Source organism: Macrobrachium nipponense, chromosome 40, assembly GCF_015104395.2.
Source record: "Macrobrachium nipponense isolate FS-2020 chromosome 40, ASM1510439v2, whole genome shotgun sequence".
In the NCBI taxonomy this organism is placed as follows: Eukaryota; Metazoa; Arthropoda; class Malacostraca; order Decapoda; family Palaemonidae; genus Macrobrachium; species Macrobrachium nipponense.
Window position 1 is genome coordinate 51,090,118 of NC_061101.1, and position 25,000 is coordinate 51,115,117.

The following is a 25,000-nucleotide window of genomic DNA, read 5'->3' on the forward strand; positions in this document are numbered from 1 at the left end:
CAGTGATCTTAAGTGGAGGACGAACTACCAATAAATCATTAAGTTCTGTTCAACCTGTTTTTCGATGTGTGTACGATAAGTTACCGGCGTGTGTTTGGGACTTGTTATATTAGCGTGGACGCCCCTGAGAATGACTCACGTGTCCACTCTCTTGCTCAGATGACAGAGGAACAGAATTGGTCAAACCAAGGGCTAGAGGAAAAAATATAGCAGAATCAAAGCAATAATCCTCCAGAGAAAGTAAAAAAAAAAAATCCTGGTGGAAGTTTGAATGTTTTTGCAAAAGGAGAAAGTGCTGAATAGAGGAGGTTAGAAAAGTCACTGGAACAGAAAGGCCTCTGTATATTTGCGTGAATGTTGCAATGAGTGCAGGGAGGTATTTTCAGCTGTTGATGAGTAACGTGTTTAGGTATATGGGGTGACAATGGCAGCTAGAGTTTTCCTCACAGGGCGTCCAGTTAAAAGGATGAATCTAAACTATAGTAGATTCACATCAGCCGTGCATTTGATGTCATTACGACGCTCCTGATTGGCTGTTGATAAGCCGATGACAGGGCTGGAAACTCTCAGTCTCTCCCGAAAGTTCACAAGGTAGGATATGAATCTAATATAAGACTGTTGTGTTTCTTCTTCACTGAACCCAGACTCCTTTATATAAAGACATAATGCCCGTATTAACAAGAGAAAAAAAAGGAAAAAAACAAAATAGCATATTTTTCGTTAAATAACTAGTCATTTTAAAACACCAAGGGTTCTGGCAATTACACTGTTTTAGGCATCCAAGAAGGATATTTAAAATTACCCCCAGCTTAGAAATATGTTTTGTTTGTTTGTTTGTATGGTGTTTTGACGTTGCATGGAACCAGTGGTTATTCAGCAACGGGACCTATAACGGCTTTACCTGACTTCCGAAACCAACGTAACAAGAGTGAACTTCTATCACGCCAAGTAGATAACACATCTCTAACCCCCTCAGTGGAATGCCCGAGAATCGAACTCACGGCCACCGCGGTGCCAGGCCGAGACCATACCGATCACGCCGCTGAGGCGCTTTTTTTTTTTTTTTTTTTTTTTAAGAATATGGGGCCGTGTTAGTCATGGCTAATCCATAACCGAACGGCTGTATAATGCTAATCTTCAAAACAGTACCTAAAAGAAATAGTCAGACCCATCTATTTATTATTCGTTTGATGAGTTTTCATGATTGAAGCTGTCTCCCTCGAGCATCAAGAGCTTTCCAAACACCTACCCATAGTTAAGAGATTAGCCCAGTTTAGACCCGAAGAGGTCCTACTCTTATTCTTAAAATGGCGGACTTCTTTTTTTTTCATGAGAAAAACCTTGCCATACGTTTCTCTTGATTTTTCCAACATAAATCAATTTCTTGCAACCTTTGCGAGGTATTGTTCATACGACCATTCCTTTGCATTCTACTTTTCCAGTAAACATTAATATATGGGTTACAATGTATATATATATATATATAATAGTTATTATATATACATATATAAATATATATATACTATATATATATATTATATATATATATATATATATATATATATATATATATATATGTTATATATGTAATTGATTTATAATATGTATTATACCTTTATATATTTCTCTCTCTCTCTCTCTCTCTCTTCTCATCTCCTCTCTCTCTCTCTCTCTCTCTTATATACATATGCAAATGCATATAAGCGTGCGTATATTTATGTGTACATACATACATCCACACAAACGCGCGCGCGCCAACGCATGTACTGAAAGGGAGGGAGGGAGGGAGGGAGGGAAGCAATTCTGACCGCAGACACAATAGTTGCTGTTCAACCAGGTCAGTTACATCCCGCGGAAGCGAGATTCGCTATTTAGGCGATATCTGTCTCTCCCCCCGAACAGTTATTTAGCCGATGTTGAGGAGGAATCTCTCGTATGGTATGAGACCGACTGGATTCCATCGGCGGCGGCGGCGGTGGCGGCAGCATCGTTGGCGGTGCAATCACTGCATGAAAGATGATTTTAGCAACAGTGGTGCAATAGCGCCCACGGACATGTTTTATTAATGCAGGCGCCTGCGCCAGTCTTTGCTTGTTTGGCCTGCGCCGGAAGTCCTTTTAAAATTTAAAAACATTTTTATATTATTTTTTATTTTATTTTTTTCCGCAGAATGTTCGAGAGAGAGAGGCTGGGGGGAGCGGAGTTGCGCCTTGGGAAACTGATTAAGTGATGCATATTTTCTAAATTGGAGTGAGCGATTCTCTCTCTCTCTCTCTCTCTCTCTCTCTCTCTCCTCTCTCCCCTCACCGCGTTTCTTAGTGTCCATCGTTTTGGAATCTCCGCCACTGGATAACAAAACATAGAATACTCAGATAAAGTATATGTAAGTATTGATAATATATCCGAAGAAAGATGCAAAGATGAATATACTTTTCTATTTAGATTTATTACGGCTTCAATAACCTAGATGTTGTGACGCCAGTTTTGATAGACAGTCAACCAATCAATCCATCTAGGATCCATTGGGAAATTCTTCAACACTTTCTGACTAGATTTGGAAGGCGCTTATGTTCGTGCATTTGCAATGCGCGAAATATAGGCGCCTTTTGCTGAGAGCTTCATATTTTTGTCTCGATTCTAAATCAGAGTGGATTAAAACAATTTAAGTTAAAGAGTAGCGTAAGGCCGGGATAGCTACTATCTTAATTCATGAACTGCAGAAGAATAGGAACCCGTCAGAAATGTTCCAGTAGACATATTTCCCTGGAAGCATTTTTACTGGAAGTTCTTGATCATAGAGAGCCCTCGATGGAATATTCGATTCATGCTTACAGCCAAGATTTTACTCCAAATAGTGCGTGTATTTTGTCAGGTAAAACAAGAGTTTAAGTTTAATTTCTTCCCAACATTTCCTATTTGTCTGTCCGTTCGCACTTTATCTGTCCACCCTCAGATCTTAAGAACTACTGAGGCTAGAGGGCTGCAAATTGGTATGTTAATCATCCACCGTCCAATCATGAGACATGACAAATTGCAACCATCTAGCGTCAGTAGTTTTTATTTGATTGAAGGTTAACATTAACCATGACCGTGTGTCTGGCACTGCTATGAGGCCAACAACACAGGCCACCACAGGGCCGTGACTGAATGTTTCATGGCCTGCGGCTGAGAGTTTCACATAGCATTATACGCTGTACAGAAAACTCGATTGCGCCGAGGAAACTTCGGCTCATTTTTTACTTGTTTATTTTTGCTGTTTCTCAGACAAAGAAAGAATTGAATATAGAAAACTTAACCGCCCCCCCCCCTCCCCCAAGCTTCTTCAGTAAAATTAGGATTCCATGCGTAGCTTTTCATTTTATCATCTAGAATCATTTGGAGCTTTATGTGAAACAATGGGAAATTTTTTTGTAGTTTTCGGTTTAAAAAAGGGGGTCTGACGCACACACATTTTGCAGATTTTCTTCTGATCACTTAGTTAAAGTTATGACACATTTACAGTTTTTCCCAACTTGCTTACAATTGGCCAAGTTGATGTAAAAGGTTTGAAGTCTCCGTACGTTTTGGCTTTCATTGTGCTAATGCAACCCCTTTCATTTCTTTTATGCACCTCCATTCGTTATCTCTTTCTTCCACCTGACTTTCCACCATCTCCTAACATTGCTTCATGGTGCAGCTGGTAGCTCTTCCTCCTCCCTAAAATAGCTTTAAAACCATTTCACTCTCAGTGTCCCGTTCAGTGCTAAATGACCTCATAGGTCCCAGGTTCTATTATGCCAGTTCCGGGCCCTTTGGTTAATCATCAGAAGAGAGCTGCTTCCCATGTCAAGAACATCATAGGTACCAGATTCTATGTTCCAGTTCTGGACCTTTGGTTAATCATCTGAAGAGAACAGCTTCCCTTGTCAAGAACCGCATATGTCCCTGATTCTGTGTTCCAGTTCCGGGCCCTTTGGTTATTCATCTCAAGAGAACAGCTTCCCTTGTCAAGAACCTCATAGGTCCCAGATTCTATGTTCCAGTTCCAGACCTTTGGTATCATCTCAAAGAGAACAGCGTCAAAACTTGTCAAAGAACCCATAGGTCCCTCGATCGGTGTTCAGTTCCGGCCTTTGGTTATTCATCTCAAGAGAACCCCTTCCCTTGTAAGAACCTCCATAAGGTCCCAGCTATTTCCATTTCCAGACCTTATGGTTAATCATCTCAAGAAAACGCTTCCCTTGTCAAGAACCGCATAGTCCCTTATTCTGTGATCCGTCCGGCCTTTGGTTTATTCATCTCAAGAGAACAGCTATCCCTTGATCAAGAACCTCATAGGCCCAGATTCATTCTCCATTCCAACCTTTTGGTTAATCATCTCAAGAGAACAGCTTCCCTTGTCAAGAACCGCATAGGTCCCTGATTCTGTGTTCCAGTTCCGGGCCCTTTGGTTATTCATCTCAAGAGAACAGCTTCCCTTGTCAAGAACCTTCATAGTCTGATTCTATGTTCCGTCCAGACCTTGGTATCTAGTCAATCTCAAGAGAACAGCATCCCTTGTCAGGACCTCATAGCCCAGATCTACTTTCCCATTCCAGACCCTTTGGTTATTCATCTCAAGAGAACAGCTTCCCTTGTCAAGAACCTCATAGGTCCCAGATTCTATATTCCAGTTCCAGACCTTTGGTTAATCATCTCAAGAGAACAGCTTCCCTTGTCAAGAACGCATAGTCCCTGAATTCTGGTTTCCAGGTCCGGGCTTGGCTTTCATCGCAGAGAACAGCTTCCTTGTCAGACCTCATACGGTCCCAGATTCCTATATTTCCAGTTCCGGGGCCCCTTTGGTTATTCATCTCACGGAACGCTTCCCTTGTCTAAGAACCTCCATGTAGTCCAGATTCTATGTTCACAGTTCCAGACCCTTTGTCTATTCATCTCAAGAGAACCAGTTCCCTTGTCAACGACCTCACTAGTCCCAGATTCTATGTTCCCAGTTCAGACCTTTGTTAATCATTCAAGAGAACAGCTTCCTCTGGTCAGAACTGCATAGCCCGATCTTCTGTGTTCCATTCCCAGGACCTTTGGTTATTCATCTCAAGAGAACAGCTTCCCTTGTCAAGAACCTCATAGGTCCCAGATTCTATGTTCCAGTTCCGGGCCCTTTGGTTATTCATCTCAAGAGAACAGCTTCCCTTGTCAAGAACCTCATAGGTCCCAGATTCTGTGTTCCAGTTCCGGACCCTTTGGTTAATCATCTGAAGAGAACAGCTTCCCTTGTCAAGAACCTCATAGGTCCCATATTCTATGTTCCCAGTTTTCCGGGACCCTTTGGTTATCATCTGACCGAGAACAGCTTCCCTTGTCCGGAACCTCATTTAGGTCCCAGATTCCTTGTATTCTATGTTCCAGTTCGGGACCCTTTGGTTAATCATCTCAAGAGAACAGCTTCCCTTGTCAAGAACCTCATAGGTCCCAGATTCTATGTTCCAGTTCCAGACCCTTTGGTTAATCATCTGAAGAGAACAGCTTCTCTTGTCAAGAACCTCATAGGTCCCTTATTCCTGGCCTGTGTTCCAGTTCAAGGGAACCCATTTGGTTTAGAATTCATTCTGAAAAAGGAAACAAGCTTCCCTTGTCAAGAACGATGACCTTTGAATGTGTCATTTCAGAAACGCCAAGAACATTCAGCTAATTGTCTCTGAGTGCAAGAATGTTTTACCATTTCGTCTTTTCCTCTGCTTTACGGGAGTAGTATGTGACTAGATTATCTGTCTCTTTATAGAAATAGGCTAAATAATACTACTGTAATTGAGAGAGAGAGAGAGAGAGAGAGAGAGAGAGAGAGAGAGAGAGAGAGAGAGAGAGAGAGAGAGATTTAATAGGATGCGGGATGTGGTTATAAGAACGACAAAGATACAATTCTTGTATAACACTCTGCAATTAGATGGTCCCAGTTCATTATTCCGAAGCCCGAGACGAAAGCAAGCAAGCCTTCTCTTCACAAGTGCACAAACACAACAAACACAAGCTGCAGCGAATTGTACGGATTTTTCTCTTCTGCAAAAAGTTGTTTTCGACATGCTCGGCTCATAGGTAGCATGAGATGTCAAAAGTGGTTTTACACCGTCAGTTACTTACTGAAATTCAAGTGAACTTCTTCTTCTTCTTAATAATTTCGCTGTTATTGGAATGTTAGATACAAGACAGCTCTTTGTCGAATTTCTCGTCTGCGCAGATTCAGACATTGTCATCTGCGCGGAAGCGGTCGAGTTTGGCGTCTGAGATTGGTATTATTGGCTATTATTCTAAAACAAAAATTAGACCTCATCTTGAATAGCAGCACAGTTTTGGTTACCAACACTAAGAAAGGACATAAATAGACTCGAATGGGTATAAGCAAGAGCCACAAAGTTAATTCCATCCATCAGGCAAATAGGCTACCGAAGACCCCTAGAGAGCCGGAACATGTATGGCTTAGAAACACGACGATTGCGAGGACAACTAATAGAAACATTTAAAATAGTGAAAGGGATAACAAAAATAGACAGTAACGTTTGCGTTAAATGAAAACTTCTTTACATACAAGATATGTGACACGTGGAATAATCTGCCACCAGAAGTTGTAAACAGCAACAGTGTGGAAGATTTTAAAAGAAAGCTAGACAAAATCATTAGGACACTCTGAATGAACAGTAAAACCTGCTCCTAGTGATAAGTGAGCACACGATATCTCCCCGGAGGGACTAATAAGTCCTTGAGATATCCTAATCCTTGTAACTCCTTGTAACTCTCTCCTGTCTGTGTGCCATGCACTGTGAGCGTGTCTGTGTATTTATTGTATGCGTTTTTGTATGTGTCTGTATTTATGTGTATCTTTTGAATGTATAAATATATACATACATATATTACCCTTTTCATTCTCATTAGATTATGTATGTACACACACACACACACACACACACACACATACACACCACACACACACACACACACACACACACATATATATATTATATATATATATATATATATATATATATATATATACTATATATATTATATATATATATAACATATATATGTATATATATATATATATATATATATATATATATATATTATATATCTTACTCCAAGCAGGTAGGCATCACCAATATGCAAATAAGAAGAATTCCAGAAATCAGAAACAATTGGCCTTTGGCGCACTGTCTGACGCTGACTCTGAGACGAGACACTCAGCAACTGGAGGGAGTCGCAGCCGGAAATTTCCAGCCTGTTCCAGAGCATAAGTCACCAACGGGCCGGACAAAAATCCCCCTCCCTATCTGCCGGAGACTAATTCGGGTTACAAAGTAGGAAACAATCGACAGACTTTCCTATAATTTCTCCTTAGGATGTTTTGTGGTTCCTGTCGACTCCCATCACAGACGAGGTGGTGCTCCTCGTCACCTGTCTGGTCTAGAGAGTGAACCTGATGAGAGCAGTCACTTCTTTTTAAAGGAGCTGCCCACTGGCACACCTTTTGTTCTTTCTTAGGGAGTTTGGCAATAAAAACTGAGCTGTTCGTGCATTGTGTGCAAGTCTGGCAATGCTAATTTGAGCTGGTCCGGCCAATGATGTTAGCAGATCATATCTTATGGCCTGTGCATCCAGTCTGGGCGTTGGGGTTTGTGAAATCACTTGCACCACAGCTGGTAGTGCGGGTGAATGCTAGTACTTAGATTTGGGGTAAAACAAAAAGGAAAAGGAGTCAGGGGGTTCATTCAGTGGTGAAAACGTTTCTCAATGATAATGATAAGCTTTTGTCCCTAATGGCCCCAATGAGGGGAGGAAAGATCGAGTTAGGTGGTAGATCTTGATTTTATGAATAGTAAATACTGCTAGGTATTTTAACAATGCTTGACTATGCGAAACGTTAACATAATGTAGCTATTACTTAAACCTAGTATTTTATACACCAAACAAAAACTAGTGCCTCTCAATTTGTACCCATTTGATCATTTATATATTTGTATATATATGATATGAAAGATTTTGAAATCATGTCCTAAATTTTATTCAAACCGCCCTACCTATGACAGACATTTGCTAACGGAGTGTTCGTATCTTATGGAAATTTCTTCTTGGAAGACTATTTTAAGGTCTGATTTGAATCTTGGTGTTTGTGTCTGAAGTAAAATTAATGGTCTAGACTGCAGCAACTATAGCACTTTTGCAATAGTCCTCTGTGGCACTAGAGTCATTGCATTTCAGGGGAAAGTTGACGCTTAAAGTCGGGTCACGCTCGGGTCTAGATTACCATATCTATGGAAACTACCGTAGACGACCCCCAGTTATAAAAGGGGGATATAGCCCATATGGGCTAAGCCTAAGGTGGAGTTGGCTGAAATGTCATAGTCAATTATTTCTCCACACGTGAGACTCTGAGTCAGCTGAACGTTTCCATTGTCACGTGATGCACTGTAGGCATTACTTAAGGGTCTTAGCAGCGTCCCTTCGGCCCCTAGTTGCATCCTCTCTCATTTCTTTTACTGTACCTCCGTTCATATTCTCTTTCTTCCATTCGCCTTTCCAAATTCTGTCAAATTGTTTCCCAGTGCAATGACGAGGTTTTCTTCCTGTCACACATTTCAAACATTCTTACTGACTATCCATTCAGCGCTGAACGACCTCAAAAGTCCCAGCACTTGGCCTTTGGCCTAAATTCTATTATTTTGCCAAAAAGGAATTTTTTTCTAAGTGTTTAAATATCATCAGCGTGGTGCGACTACTTCAGGATTTTGAAATCATTGGATCTGTCAGAAAGTTCATGGTCACTTCTTCTGTTGGTTTTCGAGACACACCAACGACGACTTGATTATATTTTAGTACAATTCGCTGGATAATGACTTTACTGCAGACAGCTTGAAATTATATTACGAGGCAGATCAAGAAACGTATCCATAAATTTGGAGAATTTTAATCCCAGCAAGTTTCCAAGGTAAATCGCTTTTTTTCGTGGGGGTTGGTGGGAAGTTTATTTTAAGAATGATCTTTTACACCGAACTTTCCTCGAGGCTCTATATATATATATATATATATATATATATATATATATATATATATATATATATATATATATATATATATGATAATTATCACATCACCGTGATTCATATGAATTATTCGATCTACAAATGTCCTTTAATATCTAATTCGCTCTACCTCGAAACTGATACATATTTTCATATATGTAAACCGTTAGCCGAATCGATAACGTCACTGTCGTCTTGATTTCGTCTGTCCGCCGGACGGTGGTTCGATCCCACGAGAGGAAGAAATTATTATCAACTAAAAAAATTCCCCTTCGGTTGACATATATGGAAACATATCAAAGGACATTTGTATCTCGAATAGTAATATATATATATATATATCCTATATAATATATTATATATATATACTATATATTTATATATATATATATATATTTGGTGCCCAGAATTACTCAACGATTGATTAGTACGTAGTCGGTATATAAATAAATAAAAAATGAAAAAAAAAAAACACTTTCTTTGAACTAATAATTTTCACTGTAACTCCTATAAGGACAGAAAGGTAAGATTACCTCAAAAATCTATGTATGCACGTGAGTCAAACAAATTGAGCTGGTCCCGAGACAAACATTGCCTTTGGGGGCGAGCTGGGGGTAACTGGGTGCACCAGGCAGTGGAAATACGTGCTTTTGCATCATGCTGTTTTAGATAAAAGGAAATGCAGGAGAATGCAATCTTTTCCTTTTATATGCATGTGAATGTTATATATATATATCATATATATATATATATATATATATATATATCTATATATATATATATATATACGTATATATATATATATATATATATATATATATATATATATATATATATATATATAGGTTTAACTATATAATATAATATATGAATAAATGTTATATATAATATATATATATATATATATATATATAAATCTATGTGTATAATATATATATATATATATATATATATATATGTAAATATATATATATATATATAAGAGTTTATATATGTATATTTGTGTATTATATATACATATATGCATTATATGTATATATAAGGATATAAGGCGCGTGATACGTTTTTAATCTTTTAATTAAGAAAGCAGCGCAAGTGGGAGAAACAATGATAAGGTAAGAACAGAGTTGCTTACCAGAGAAGTAGATAGATACATTCTTAACCTTTTGATGACTCCAGATTCCCAATAAATTGCCCATTATGGTTCCATACCCACTCTGCTTAAGTCAACTTAATATGCTTAGTTTAATACATGCATTAGGAAGGACTAGCTAGGACTAGAACATACAAGAAAAACTAATGCATTTTTAGCTTTCTACAAAATTTATCCATGTATACATGAACACATTAAAATCAAGAATATACAAATATCCAGAGATCAAGTCCCATATCCGCAGCATGTGGTTCTCATAAACCCAAGTGTTAAGAACCCCTGTTCTAAACGAAGTATAAAATAAAGGCCAAACCAGTTTGTAGCATTCATTGACCTTACAAACCTTATGACATAATCAGTAGAGAGGGTCATTTGCTAAGAGCAGTTAAAAGATTTTGTGATAGAGGTGAAAATTCAATAGTGTTTGTAGGGGGAGGACTAGTGGGGCCATAGCTGGTCTGAGAGGAGAGTTCGTCATGAATCCCTGGTTGGTGGAAACCTATATGATAAATGAAGTGAGGCGTATGGTTCAGAGTTGTGTGATAAGAAACTAAGACTTGAATGGAATGTTGAATAGTAACATTTACAGTTGATACAGTACTGGTGGTGATAGTGCAGAGAAGCTGCAGAAAGGATTGTAAGAATTTGTAGAACGTGGAGAATGAATGCCTACAAGAATAAATGCATGAGAGTAAATGGAAACCAGGAAGATGTAGCGGTGAAGTTGATATGGATGGTGGGAGAATAGAAGTGGTTTATTTATACAGGTAATTTGTGGTAAATGAAAATTGCATAATTGGCAAAGGAAGGAAGTCGCCACATTTATACAAAAGATTAATAAGAAGCTCAAATAGTCTCTAGAAGCCAAGGTTGGATGGAATGTGTGAAGGGCTAGTTAAGCACACTCTCCTTTATAGATGTCATTTGCGAGTGCTGAATGTGAATGGAAGAAAGAGAGTGTTGGTTTTAACATGAATTGTTTTGTAAGATATATTGTGTAGTTAGGAATAAAGGCATTTCATATCCAGGAGCATGGAAGTACATGAAACAATGAATAGCGCAGTACATTTCATGGGGTTCTGAGTTAAGGATGAATGTGGATGTGATGGTTTAACATCTTTTGTAAAGGGCATACTCGGACTGTTTAAACATAACTCTGGAGCTACCCACCTATTATGGAAAAGAGCGTAATGATATTATATATATATATATATATATATATATATATATAATATATATATTATATATATATAATCATCTTCATAAGCCGTTGCTAGTCTACTGCAGGACAAAGGCCTCAGACATGTCCTTCCACTCCCTTCTGTTTATGGTCTTTCTATGCCATTCTATACCAGCAAATTTTCTTAGATCGTCAATCCATCGTCTTCTCTTCCTTCCCCTGCTTCGTTTGCAATCTCTAGGGACCAATTTTTATTCTTTTCGTCCATCTATTATCTGACATTCTTATCATATGTCCTGCCCACGACCACTTCTTTTTCTTGTTGCTAGAATATCCTCTACTTTAATTTGCTCTCGTATCCATGTTGTTCTTTTTCTGTCTCCTAGTGTTATTCCCATCATTATTCTTTCCATAGCTCCTTGATTTGTAACTAGATTATGTTCTAAGGCTTTAGCAAGGCTCCAAGTTTCTGATGCATAAGTTAATACTGGTAGGACCATCTGATTAAATACTTTTATTTTTAGAGAAAGTGGCATTTTACTTTTCATAATCTCATTTTGTTTACCAAAAGCTCTCCATCCCATGCTTATCCTTTTAATTTCGGTCGCATGTCCTGGGGAAACACTTACTGTCTGTCCTAAATATGTATATTAATTAAAAATCTCTAGAGGTTCGTCCTTAACCTTTATTTGTTGTCTCGTCTCTGCATTTTCATCAAACATTATCTTAGTTTTACTCATTTTCATTTTCAGTCCAACATTTCTGCTTTCCCCATTTTAGTCATTTTAACTCTTCATATATTCCCCAGGGAGTTTTTTCCAACATCTTACATTTATTTTTTTTCAGTGCACTTTTAGCTTTCCTATTTGCAAGCTAATCCTGCGAGACTTCGCGTGTCTACTTTGTGTGCTACAGAGAAGCATAATCTCCCCTGAACCAAGATATGCTCGCAACACCAAACTGTTCAACTTTGGTTATATGCTATTGCATGAGTTCCACTTTCATTGCATATTTCTAAGTGGTCTTTAGTCGACCACAACCCTGATAATATATTCCACCTCTTCTTTGTTCTTTTTCGAACTGTCATTACATTAAAAAACTTAATTTTTGATTTCAGCACATCACGCAACAGTTTGGAAATGAACTTAAGACCTACTGTTTGGAAATGAACTTATGATCTACTGTTTGGAAATGAACTTATGACCTACTGTTTGGAAATGAACTTATGATCTACTGTTTGGAAATGAACTTATGACCCACCTAGACACTGGCTAAAATCGCACAGCTTTGTCGCCTGATAAGCCCTTTGGTTTCTAATTGACTTTTTCTCCACAAAACCCTTCCTTTTCTGATGTCAATTGCCAGTTGCAGTCTTAAAACTTCGTAGCTTGATTATATATATAAAAAAACAATGACTTTACTACTAAAGATCTTCATAATTTTTTTTTTAACCCGTCCTGTCTCTGAGCAACAAGCCTTTTGTGGATAACCAAATGACAGCACCCAACGGAGCTCGTAAAACTTATCTCCAAGAAGACCTTCTTTATTGCCCTTACAGATGTTAAGAATAGCCGGCCAGCCCAGTGATTCATCAGCCACCCTCTCATTACTTAAAACGCAAGTATCACAATGCTTTGTATTTCTCAAAAGGAACGGTTCGTGTGGCTGGATACAGTTGTTCATCATTATGTCCAATCCTTTGGCCGTGATGGTACTCCTCGTCGTGTCAAAATATGAAAGTGAAATGGGTATTTCAGAAGACCCCTTAGTCCGTTACAATTGTATTGAGTTTTCACAGTTTTCCAAGAGCCTGCAAGAATATGATAGAATTTAAGCACATCTTTGTTGAACCAGACCCCTGAGCTGATGAACAGCTCTCCTATGGCTGGTCCGAATGATTAGATAGTGTTACGCGGCTAAGAACCAATTGGTTCTTTAGGAACGGGACCTACTACAGCTTATTGTGCGTTCCCTGAGATCGGTAGTCGAGCAAGTAACCGACTCGTCCAACAGGAACCATATGATAGATATTAATCCAGTGAATGACTGGTTTACCCATTATATGCAGGCGGCAGATTTCCAAATGCTACAGCTATACATCGAGAATGAACCAGTATACCTTGACAGTACCACACTGACCTCTGTGATCAAAATTCGCCACTGAACTCTGAATAAGCGTACTCTTTCTGCCTTCGATATTAAAGTGTCAATAGTTTGCTGGAATAATTTTAGCTTAATCTGGGAGTAAGCCTACAAACTACTTTGTTGTTGTTTCTTGTTCTTGTTGGGGGATTAGGAAAGGTCTGTGGAAGAGCCTAAAAAGGTCAGAAAAAGGTGTTTTGCATTGACTTAAAGATAGGAATTTTGGGATAGGATATTTATGATTTATTTATTTGTATGAAAATGTAAACAATGTGCATGTTAAACAGTACAGAGAAATTATTTCTAAATACAGTGTATTTATTTTAATTTCCGTCGTTGAAATAAGGTTCTATTTGACCGTGGATTTTAGCACGTTTCAATTTCCGTTAAGTTAGAAATATAATGTTTACAACTTATGCGTGAGGGGAAAACCTTGCATGCGACCCGAGTGAACTGGAGGCCGGATAACGCCTTGTTTTGTTCGTTCATTCACCAAAACTTACAAATATTTTATTAAATGTAACTGAATGTCTTGCCTTACGGAGTAATTATTCGGTTTCGGGAAGGAGACAACGGCATGAGACCATTACCCTGTGGAATCTCTGACCGTCCCTCAAGGTGAAAAATGGCTTCCACAACCCTTGAATTCACAATATATATATATATATATATATATATATATATATATATATATATATAATATATATATATATATATATAGTGTGTGTGTGTGTGTGTGTGTGTGCTATGATGTGTATACATATATATATATATATATATATATATATATATATATATATATATATGTATATGTGTGTGTATATATATGTATGTATGTATGTATGTATGTATGTATGTATGTTGTATGTATGTATGTATAGAGAGAGACAGAGACAGAGACAGAGAGAGACAGAGACAGCAGACAGAGAATATCTTTCACAATAATACCATACAAAGCATTGACCATTACGACATTCCAGTTCACAAGAGAGAGAGAGAGAGAGAGAGAGAGAGAGAGAGAGAGAGAGAGAGAGAGAGAGAGAGAGAGAACATGCCCCAGAGCGAGGGATTGATGAGGAATTTTACGGATAAAATGAGTGACAATTAACACCAGTTCGCCCCTTACCCGTGTTACCTGGCATCTACGTCCCTGCCCTGAAAAATACCCCTTTGCAGCCTCGGAAATTTTGCTGCAGGTGGGCATGACACGTTTATCCGATACCCCATGCCCATTTGGGAACAGGAATGCGATTGGAATGTCGCGCAACTGGAACTTCAGTGGAATTTCAGATGCTGTTCCCTATTCTCTCTGTTCTCCTCCTCCCATTTTAGTACATTTTTATCTGTTTATTCATTTGTTTCATCTTTGTGATTAGCAGCTTAACAGAACTTCAAATGAATGACCCCTGTGGTGGGCTTCTTCCATATGAATAATAATAATAATAGGTCTTTTTAAGTAATGATAGACTATGCCTAAAAGTAAACTGAGATATGCTGGTCGAATGCCCCTGTCTTAAGGATCTAAGGCATACGATTTTGGGGACAGGGGTGGAGGTGGAGTATGGGTTTGGGGTTAATTGCAATATAGAGCAGTTATGTATATCTATGTTACGGCGGCGGGCCTTCTTAACAAAATTTAGATAATATGCACAGAACGTTTGTTTGCATGTATAGAATAAGTTTATATGCAATACTTATATTATTATATATATAATATATATATATATATATATATATATATATATAATATATATATATATATATATATATATATATATATATATATATATATATATATATATATATATATATATATATCATTACGGTGTCAATAACCTAGCAACTACGCCAGTTTTAGTAGCCATCAATCAATCTACAATTGATGTTTTTGCAGCACGGGCTCTTGCTCCTAGAGCAGTCCGTAATTTCAGGAACAACATACGAACTTGTCTGCAAGATTCCCATTTTCTAGAGAAAGAGCTCGTGCCAGCAGCAGGTTGGTTTAATCTATAGAAACAAAGAAGTTTCCATAACTTGATTGCAGTGAATTAAACTGTTCAAAGATCGAGACGCTTCAGTGATCAGTGTTTGATTAATCTTGGAGGATTTTGAGAGTTTGGTTACGTATTTCAGTGAAAGCAAGGCGTGATTCGACCTCCAGCTTACTCGGGGCGCGTGCTAAAATCTATGGTCAAGTAGAGCGTTGTTTCACCTAACGAAAATTAAAATGAATACGCTACGTTTTATTAGAAATAATTGTTCTGTACTGTTTAACACGCACGCTATTCATTTTTTACTTTTTAAATTTAATAAGTAAATGATAAATATCCCATCCTAAAAATTCCTGTATTCTTAACTCAACGCAAAACGCCTCTTTCAGACCTCTCTAGGGTTTCCCAACATCGCCTCCCTCCTCCAGCCCCCCAACAACAACAGCAACAACAAAAGGAAAGTAGTTTATAGGCTTACTCCCCGAGTAAGCGAAAATCAATTCCTCATTATTATGCTACGTTTAAACTTGATATTCCTCGGGCTCCGGAGTCTGCATAATCTGGTTCTAAGCAACTTGGCTGAATCGAAGTCCTGTGTGAGTGAGTTATCACAGCAACATGCGAAAAGTATATAAATTTTAAACTCTCTCGCTATCTTCAATCCTTCTTTCGTAGGTAACAGAATTACAAACAGTTCGTTTTCACCACTGCATGTGTTTGTTTGTATGGTGTTTGTACGTTGCATGGAACCAGTGGTTATTCAGCAACGGGACCAACGGCTTTACGCGACTTCCGAACCACGTCGGGAGTGAACTTCTATCACCAGAAATACACATCTCTCACTCCTCAACGGAATGGCCGAGAATCGAACTCGCGACCACCGAGGTGAGACGCCAGCTGCGTGCGAACCTTGAATTTCAGGCATTTTTAAACTCGGAGGAAGTCGTGCAATTGGAATTTCTTCAGAATTTCAAGCAAAGGTGGAATGCATTACTACTCTAATACTATTCTCCTTGCATTGTGATACATTTTTGTCTATTTGTTAATTTACTGGTTAATTCTTTTTTCATTTTAGTAAGTGGTGTCTCTTTTTTTTCTGCATTTCCCTTTACCTTCCCTTACTTCTTCCTAATAAACGCCTTAATATTCTCTGGAAGCTTGAATTTTAAGTTAGTGGCCCCTTTGGGGTTGTTCTGGATGAATAGGCTTCACCTTCTGAGTAATAATAATAATAATAATAATAATTCAAAGAATCCTCATAATCACATGAGTTAATAAAATAAAATGGAAAAATAAATCCACAATAATATGTCTGATCTTGTTATTTAAAATACAAAGCAGAAAGCTTTCGAAGATCTGCACGGTCCTCCTTGTCAATCAGATTGACAAGGAGGACCGTGCAGGTCTTCGAAAGCTTCCTGCTTTGTATTTTAAATAACAAGATCAGACATATTATTGTGGATTTACTTTTCCGATAATAATAATAATAATAATAATAATAATAATAATAATAATAATAATAATAATAATAATAATAATAATAATAATAATAATAAGCATAGGAACACTAGGCACGATCCCAAGATCCCTGAAAAGGAATCTAGAAAAACTAGACGCTGAAGTAGCTCCAGGACTCATGCAGAAGAGTGTGATCCTAGGAACAGCCCACATAGTAAGAAAAGTGATGGACTCCTAAGGAGACAGTATGCAACCCGGAACCCCAACACTATAATACCACCCAGTCGAATTGGAGAACTGTGGTGGACTAAAAAATAAATAATAATAATTTTAGACAACAGTTGTCACAAGTGTGTTCATACCACTGTCTCTTATATATATATATTTTTTTTAAGGCTGACTCTTCATATGCAGTGCCGAATAGAGGTAAGTTCTGAGTATTGGCCTGGTTTTTTGGTTCTTTAATTCCTTTTGAGCGCCTTAAATTTATCATTAAACTGGTGTTGTTAAATCTCCTCTCGTTATTTTACTCTGTCGTTCCTAGAATAAGAACTCGGCGCCTTGTCCCCGTTTGTGCACCTGCATACCTCAGGACGCCTATTGAAAGTAGGTCTCAGATCAAATGGTTTGCTGGGATCCAATTTTCCTGTGCTCAAAATTTCTCCAACGACTAAACTGTTTCCGCGATGAAAAGATTCTAGTTTACTCATTAATATAAAAGTTATTATTATTATTTTTTTTTTTTGGGGGGGGGGGGTTGTAGTGTGAGGTTCTAGGTTGCATCCTGCCTTCTTAGGAGTTAATCACTTTTCTCACTATATGGACTGTTTCTAAGAGTACACTCTTCTGCACGAGTCCTGAAAGCTACTTCAGCCTCTAGTTTTCCCAGGTTCATTTTCAGGGATCTTGGGATCGTGCCTAGTGTTGTTATCATTATTATTATTGGGTAGGAGGACCCTCTTTCAAGCATATCTTGTTGAAGGTTACTGCTCTCTACAGTATCAATGCCGCTGAAGCACCAGTAACCTTTAACAAGACATATTACTATTATTATTATCTTAGGTTTATTCCTCTAACGTGTCGACAGCGCACAGGCAGTCATCTATGAGAGTGACTGCCTGTGCGCTGTCGACATGTTAGAACAATAAACCTAAGATAGCTGAAATTCTTTAATTATTATTTATTAATTATTATTATTATTTTTTTTTTTAATTATTATTATTACTTAGTTATTATTTATTATTTTTATAGTAGATGAACCTTAGTCATACGGAACAAGCCCACCAAAGGGGCCACTGACTTGAAATTCAAGCTTCCAAAGAATATTAAGGCGTTCAGTAAGAAGACGTAAGAGGAGGTAAAGGGAAATACAGAAAGAAGAGATACCTCTTATTAAAAAAAAGGGGTGGGCGAAAAGGGGAGGGGGAAAATAAATTGACAAATAGATGAACAGATCAAAACGAATGAGATTGCAAGTGACGCTCAGTCGGATACTCCAGACAGCGAAGGTGACAGGTCTCTTATTGATTGTCCTTGGCTGAGCGAATTTCCCAGACTTTCTTTTTATGCGAAGGCCGGCCAGACACCGTTGTTAAAGCTTTTATCACTCATCTTCAAGATCACCTCGAATGCATTTTTCATTCGTCTTCAGGAACCTTCTCCCCTGCTAATTATGCAATGCGACTCTATTTGCATACGAAAATGCATGTCATTAGCGAACTTGTAAGCAAAATTTCGATGTGATTCCTTTCCTCGTTGGCAGTTTTCTCCAGGTGCTGGGAACTGGCTCCCGTCTGTTCTTTAAGAGGTCGAGTTTTTACCAGTGCGTTACAGAATCTCTTAACACTTCCCAGATGGTCACTCGGCTTCGCTAAGTTCGTCTCTTCTCCTACCTCCTCCTCCTCCTCCCCCTCCACCACTTCTTCTACTTCTTCTTCTTCTTCTTCTTCTCCTAAGTAAGGCACATCATTCATAAACTCTCAGACATTCTAATTCTACCCTAGCAAGTCCTTCTCGTCCAGGTGGCCAGAAGATTTCCCACAGCGCAGCAAAGCACAGACAGACAGACAGACAGACAGACCTTCGCGCAAGCGGGCGAGATCTGAAAACTCGACTTCTTCTAACTACGTTCGCTTGTTTCAATTATCCAAGATTGATTGCGCGCTCACCAAACTGCTCCGGTTACTGATTCGTGATACTAGATCATCCGAATGGTTTGGGCGTCGGGTGTTAATTCACAGGCGCCCTTTTGGAAGTATTGGTTTTCACGCGCACCTCTTCTCTTTGCGGTTCATGAATGTGAGTGAGTGGCCCAGTTGCTAACTGTATGGTCGTCTTTACGATCGTTTTAGATTTTTTTTTTCCTTTCTCCGAATCTCAGGACTGAGAAGCGTAGCCATAATGGATGGCGGCAATGCGCGTTAATGAGACCAGGCAACCCCGCGGTCTAAAAAGAAGAATGGGAGAAGAACGGCGGAGGAACGAAGTTTGCCTTTGTGTAAAAGTTGCGCCGTTCTTCCTCCTCGGGAACTTGTTTTGCGACTTTCGTTCTATTTGCGCCGACGACGGACCGGTCCAGCAGTCCTTCCTTCCCGTGATAATATGTACTTCACTGTTCTTGTTCTCACAATGAAATTGTGCCCGTCTAAGAAAAAAGAACAAATCTTGGCGCAGTCGAGATTTCTGCATAGCCTTGGACTCAAGGCCACCGAAAATAGATTTCTATCTTTCTATGGTCTCGGTATAATACTGTATGAGCCGCAGCCCATGAAACTTTTATTTGCGGTCCGGAGGTGGCCAGTCGCACGATCACAGCTAACTTTAACCTTAAGTAAAATAAAAACTATCGAGGCTCGAGGGCTGCAATTTGGGATGTTTGATGATTGGAGGATGGATGATCAACATACCAATCTGCAGCCCTCTAGCCTCAGTAGTTTTGAAGATCTGAAGGCAGAAGGAAAAGCGCGGACGCGAACAGACAGATAGCCTTCTCAATAGTTTCATTTTACTCAACACAGTCTCAGCCTTTAAAAAATCCTTTATGTTTGACTATCCTAACGACTACCAATACACTGAGTGTCTTGAGTGAAACTAATTTATAAGATATACATTAAGAAATGAGATATTGAATATAAAAGAGAAATGAAGTCAAAGATAAATATGTAAGAGGGGGCGAGAAAATAATTCTAAGGGACTGGCACATACAAATACGATGATGCAATGCAAACTGCTCTCTTCTTCTTGTTCGAACAATGATAACAAAAGGACAGCTGCGTGAAATAATGATAATAGTAATCTGTATATAATAGACGACGATTTATAAAGACAATCAGAATTCTCAGCACTCAAACACACACACACACCACACAACACACACATATATATTATATTATATATATATATATTATATTATATAATATATATAATATATATATAATGCTCTCTTCTAGATTCACGATTTTCCATGACAAATTTTCAGTTCATTCAGAAGAAAAAAACAGTTGATTGGCACTAGGTACTAAAAGTTAAACTTGCGTTATGACAAATATATAATAATAATGTATATATTAATATATATATATTATATATTATATTATTTATATTATTATTATACTTATATATATATAAATATATAATATATACAATACATATATATGGGTGTGTATATGTATATTATATAATTTTCAGTTCATTCAGAAGAAAAAACACTTATGGCACTAGTACTAAAAGTAACTTGTTATGACAAATATATAATAATAATGTATAATATATATATATATATATATATATATATATAATATATATATATATATATATATATATATATATTGTATATGATTAATATAATTTTCAGTTCATTCAGAGAAAAAACACTTATGGTATTAGTTACTAATAGTAACTTGTTAGGACAAATATATATATATATATAATACATATATATATATATATATATATATATATATATATATATATATATATATATATATATATATATATATGATATTAAATCTTTCGGTTCCTCTAGTTCAGTTACACGTCGCTCGGGTCCCCACATTTCTCATGAAATATGTGACCCATAGTGATAGACGAAAAGAAGAGAAGATCACTACTTATGTCCCTCACCCAGTTTTTCTGATTTTTCTCTCCTTTCACTGATTCCTTCTGCGACCAAATTATTCTCTCCTCTCTCTCCTCTCCTCTCTTCCCTTCCTCTCTCGTCTCTCTCTCTCTCTCTCTCTTCGTCTTTGATAGCTCAGGCTCCCGAAGCCATTTCTCCGCCCCACAAATTAATAATTGACAATTGAACAATTAATCAACCGAATAATAATAAATTGAAAATAATTAAGAACAACAACAACAACAACAACAATAATAATAATAATAATAATAATAATAATAATAATAATAATAATAATAATAATAATAATAATAATAATAATAATAATATATACTTATTTATATTTTAATTTTTTTATTTTTTTTATTTATTTACTATTTTTGTATGGTATTGATTTAATTTTTATTTTCTTTGTTTTATTTTATATTGATTTTATTGTTTTATTATAGTAGTAAAATAATAATAATAATAATAATAATATATGAATAATAATAATAATAATATAATAATAATAATAATAATAATAATAATAATAATAAGAAGAAGAAGAAAAAAGAAGGAAGAAGAAGAAGAAGAAGAAGAAGAAGAAGAAATAATTCACAATATCGTGAAAAACAAATATGTATTAACTGTATTTTTACGTATTAAGATATTCGACAATAATAATAATAATAATAATAATAATAATAATAATAATAATAATAATAATAATAATTCCAACCATTATGATTTGAAAAAGTGAAACTAAAATTTGCAATGCTAAATAATAACGATAACAATAATCCGTCATAGATTATCACCATATATCAATCGTCTTTTTCACGGATATGCGAGTCGTAATCATGAGTTTTGTTTACATCTTTTAACGCACAAGAATAACGCAATCACAAGTGGAAAAAAAAAGTCTCACCGAATTCGGGCTTTTGATATTTCATCTTAGTTTCCACAACAGTCTTGATACTCTTTCTAATTCGAAAGAGACTGTACCATATGTAGGAGTTTCACATGTATTATTGCACATACATGTTTGTGTTTTATTCGTCAAAATATACGAAATAATTGTATAAACGTCTACAGCTATTAGAAATTGCTTGTTTATAAATAGTCTTGTTTCTCAGGAATACTGGAAGTCTGCTCTAGTTACTGAATCTCTCTCTTCCCCCTCTCTCTCTCTCCGAACTAATCCCCACGCGAATTGTGCGCGCACGCCCGCATCTACCTATTTTAAACTGTACGTTCGTGTGCATCAGGCCCATTCATGCCTGTGTGTGTGTGCGCGCGCATGTGTTTGTGTGTGCGTGTCAGCTAGTCGAGCCTCAGACGTATACACGTACACAGAGGCACACTACTCTCTATACTCGGCCATTGTATATGTTGCTTAGGTAAGGATTATGAATGATTTATTTAAGTTCGTCTCGCGAACGTAACTTGTCCTCCTCCTCCTCCTCCTCCCCCTCCCCCTCCTAGCCGCGCCGGTGCGGTTGCAGCAGCAGCATTAGCAGCAGACAAGACGACTTTTTACTCTCTCTCTCTCCTGCTCCTTTTTGCGTCACCGATCGGTTTGCAGCAGCTCACCTAGTATACTACTGTGTGTGTGTGTGATATGCTCTCTCTCTCTCTCTCTCTTGCGTGTGTGTGTGTATTGCACACATTCATACAGACGAAGGCGGGCACGCGCGCCTGCACGTCTGTCTGTGTCTCGGGTTGTGGATAAATATAATATATATATATATATATATATATATATATATATATATATATATATACATATATAAATAATAAATATATATATAATATATATATAGTATATTAGATTATATGTAGTGTTGTGTTACATATATACATACGTACAAACATATAATATATATATATATATATATATATATATATATATATATATATTTGTGTGTTTACATATATATATATATATATATATATATATATATATATATATATATATATATATATATATAGTATGTGTGTAACAAGCAAATCCACAATCTTTCGCAAAAAAACTATTTAAACAAAAAAATCAGCAACTCTCCTTATAGTAGCACTGAGCATAAATATTTCTCTTTATAAATGTATGTCATAGAGTATCATAAGCTCCCAACCTCCGCCCTCACCACCCCCCCCCCTTTTTTTTTATCTCCCCAACAAGGAAAAGCAAAACTTTTACGTTCATCATAGAACACTAATTACAATATTGTAATTTGTGTCCCATGTTGAAAGTTATTTGATTTTAAGTTTTCACTTAATCAGTTGTATATTTCTTATATTTTCGTTTTCTATATGCCTAGAATTTTTTATGGCTATTTGGTACTAATTATAATAATAGTAATAGTAACAAAGAAACTACTTACTGGATATACCGACGGTACAGCGACCACTGAAGGACATTGTAATAATAATAATAATAATAATACTAATAATAATAATAATAATAATAGGTTAACCTGGAGTTGAGCGCATAATGGTAAATCAAATTACTGAGGAAAATCTGTCTTCTGGAACTTTGTTTTGTGTGTGTGTGTGTGTGTGTGCGTATCATTCTCCGAGTTCCATTTATACTTGTATCATTTTTAAAACAACCCTGCCCACTCCATTTGCAAGTCAAATCCCACATTACTTTAATCATATTTTACTTGGAAGGTGCCTCTTGAAGGTCTAACAAAAAAGAAGAAGAAGAAGAAGAAGAAAAGCGGCCCTGTGTCTCTGCGAGAGAGAGAGAGAGAGAGAGAGAGAGAGAGAGAGAGAGAGAGAATTATTTCCCAAATAACTGTCACTGAGTGTCCGTCCCCCGTCCTCATGTATCATAGACGCAGTGCTACAGCTTTTATGGCGATGCGGAGGGCATTTGCCTCTGCGCATCCTATGCGCATCAAGGGAGCCATTTGTTCTCCGCTAATGCAATGAACGGAGTATTGTAAGCAGTGATCAGCGTTCAATCCTTGTAACAAGGTTGCCGCCCATCTGTTTGCTTTAGCGGGGTTTGCAAGACATTTGCAAGGTCTAGGCCGATGGTGCTAACCATTCGGTCTTCCCTCGCGCCAATATATCCCTCTCCCGATTCTCGCTCCTACAAAGCTTCGCGAAACTCAACAATGCAGAAAATAAAAGAAGAAGAAGAGAAACATAAACAAAACTAAAAAGAAAACGTCTGAGCCAAACGCCTCCAATTGATGCAAAATAGGACACTTCGAGGGAATGAGAAATTAGTGTTTGGGCAAATGAAGTGGCTGATCTCTCTCTCTCTCTCTCTCTCTCTCAGGAGGCGTGTGGGTGTATAAGGAGAAGCGGAAGCGATACATAACGGAGGCTCAAGGCCTGTGTGTGTGTCTGTATGTGTGTTTATGACTGTGTGTGTGTGTGCGTATGCGTGTGTGTCTCCCCAGACAGCGGTGGGAGTGTCACTCACCTTCTTTGCTCGAGAACTCAGGTGGGCCTGTGTCTGTCTGTCCCTGTCTGGCGGGGGTCTGGACTCTCTTCGCCTCTTGATTTTTTTTAGTCCCTTTCACTTCCTCTCCTTTCCCTCTCTCCCTTTCTCCTTCCCTCTCGCTATCTCCCGCTCTCTCTGTTTCTCTCCCAAGTCCCTCGGTCGAGAGCGAGAGACAGAGATGCTGTGGAGAGCTGTTTGACAACGACGCTGCTTTCGGCACAAGTCACTGCTTGATTATTGACACAACGATCGTGCGATCACTGAAGGACCTTTTTTCTCGTCCAGCTTTTCCGAAGGAACAACTTAGCAAAACGGAAAACAGGAACATAACATCGCTAGACGCATTGAAAGAACTGTTTCTTCGGGGAGGAACAACTTAGCGAAACGAAAAACGGAAAACAAGAACATAACATCGCTAGACGCATTGAAAGAACTGTTTCTTTGGGGCAAGTGTGGGAAGACGAACG

General features: G+C 37.6%; 1 protein-coding gene across 2 annotated transcripts in view; it reads right to left on the minus strand.

Moving 5' to 3' along the window:
• LOC135212159 (WAS/WASL-interacting protein family member 1-like) overlaps positions 1–25,000 on the minus strand; it is a 65,847-nt gene that overhangs the window by 39,644 nt on the left and 1,203 nt on the right. For both annotated transcript variants that reach the window (XM_064245582.1, XM_064245581.1), the window contains exon 1: positions 24,513–25,000. This exon is cut by the window's right edge and continues 1,203 nt beyond it. The gene's annotated coding sequence lies outside the window, so the exon portion shown is untranslated. The remainder of the gene's footprint in view (positions 1–24,512) is intronic.